The following is a 1866-nucleotide window of genomic DNA, read 5'->3' on the forward strand; positions in this document are numbered from 1 at the left end:
AGCTAAAATTGTCCTTCACAGAACAATGCTTCAACAACTAACCCAAGATTCAATGTTAACACAGTTCTTAAACTATTCTCAATACACATGTATTGAAAACATTGGGCAACATTACTAGCAAATAATGGGTTCTCACTCAAATGATAAAGAATGGATCTTCACATTCGCACTGAAAAATTCAATCAGAATGAACCATGTACAATCAACTAATAATTATCATAGCTTGCAGTTAGTTGATTTGCTGGGAAAAGATGATAAGAGATCGTCCTTAGGTTGGTCTTCACAGCTTCTTCAGCCTCAAAAGCCTCTGAAAAACTTAGAAAACACTGAGAACTCATCCTGCATGCCAATAGAAGGGCTCAATCCACCTGAAATATGCAGAGGAGACATTGAATGATTATTCAGGAAAAGCTTCTGGGATATTCTGAATGAAGAAATAAAAGCTATTCTAAAAGTAAATGATGATGTTATAGAAATCCTCTAAAATATAAAATGTCTATTTTAAATGCTCTCATTGTGTTGTACCTTTAAGACCATACGTTACATGGGACAGGACACTTAAAAAGTTGTCTAGAAACCATTAACCTGGCATGAGCGGACCAGACGGATCTTGTGGCCCGTCTCTGACACCTGGACCGGAGACGGTCACCGTAGTCTCTTCATTTCCTTCACCGTCTCTGACTGTTCGTCTTTCTTCTACCGTCTACACACACATAGACACAACCTGCATTATCGTAATTACAAACAGGCGTTTCACAGACTTGTTAGACAACAAGATGCGTGGTATATTTCGACAGTTGCTCTACAAGAAGACTGTATTTTGATCAGAATAACTTTTGAGTACAAAATTATGAGGGAGGACTCACTCCATCTGGTCTGACCACCTTGGTGACGCTGACAGACTTAAAAGTCGACCTTATCTTTGGCTGTGAAGGTGCAGGTGTCAAGATCTGATCCAGACCCCCTGAAGACACCTGCGAGTCCAGATCTGAGGGTGGAAGCAGAAGACAAAAGTTCTAGATTAATTATACATTGTATCAACTGGATGAAAGTCAACAAATTGGAATTGTCAGCAGAAAAATCAGCCAAAATGAAAAATCTGATTTCATACTACAGTGACCCATCATTTTTTTATTTATCTGGAGGTTATTTAAATGTAACATATTATGCCCCTTTTAAAAAAAAGTGTAACAGAAGTCTCTGGTGTCCCCAGAATAGCAAAAAAATTATTTAAGAAATTGCTCACTGTCTGTACTTTCACTTAAATTATAGGGGAAAAAAAGAAAAAGTGAAATGCATTACCTGAATCCTGTTTTTTCTCTCCCTCTTTTGGTTTTAATTGGCCATCTTTCCAAAGATCATGAAACTAAGAATAAATTGAAGACAACCAGGTGACAAGCCAGCATGAAAAGACTCTAAAAGCAATGAATCGGGGNAGAAGAGTAATCCCTGTCCTTTGGTGCCTCTGAGGGGGAAGGGAGGGGTGCGTCAGGAGACTTCAACATGAAATCTCTAATCGGGTTACTGCTTCCTGCCCGACCCCTGCCTTTCTCTGTACCCTCCTGAGGAGGCAGACCTGTTGGGCAGGAGAAGAGCGCGAGTTAGCATCATGTATAAAATGCACCCAACCAGCTTACAAAATTTACATTCATTCAAAAACCATGGCAGTTGAAAAAAACGAAGAGCCAACAAATGCACCTCTGTGTCCGAAGCCATGACGCTCATCAAAATGGCCCATGCTGGCAAAGATCTCCTCCATGTCCCTGAAGATCTGGCCAAACAGCTGAGGCTCCTCGAAGCGCATCCCGTCGGGCCCAAAACTGAAACCAAATCTGAAGACGTCATCGAACGGGTCCCGATGGGGCC

The 1866-nt window shown here is 41.0% G+C and overlaps 1 pseudogene; it reads right to left on the bottom strand.

Annotated features, from left to right (window-relative positions):
• Positions 1-6: 6 nt before the first annotated feature.
• The window catches only part of LOC122323332, a 2995-nt pseudogene continuing 1135 nt past the window's right edge, over positions 7-1866 (bottom strand).

This window comes from Puntigrus tetrazona, chromosome 19 (genome assembly GCF_018831695.1).
Source record: "Puntigrus tetrazona isolate hp1 chromosome 19, ASM1883169v1, whole genome shotgun sequence".
Taxonomy (NCBI): Eukaryota; Metazoa; Chordata; class Actinopteri; order Cypriniformes; family Cyprinidae; genus Puntigrus; species Puntigrus tetrazona.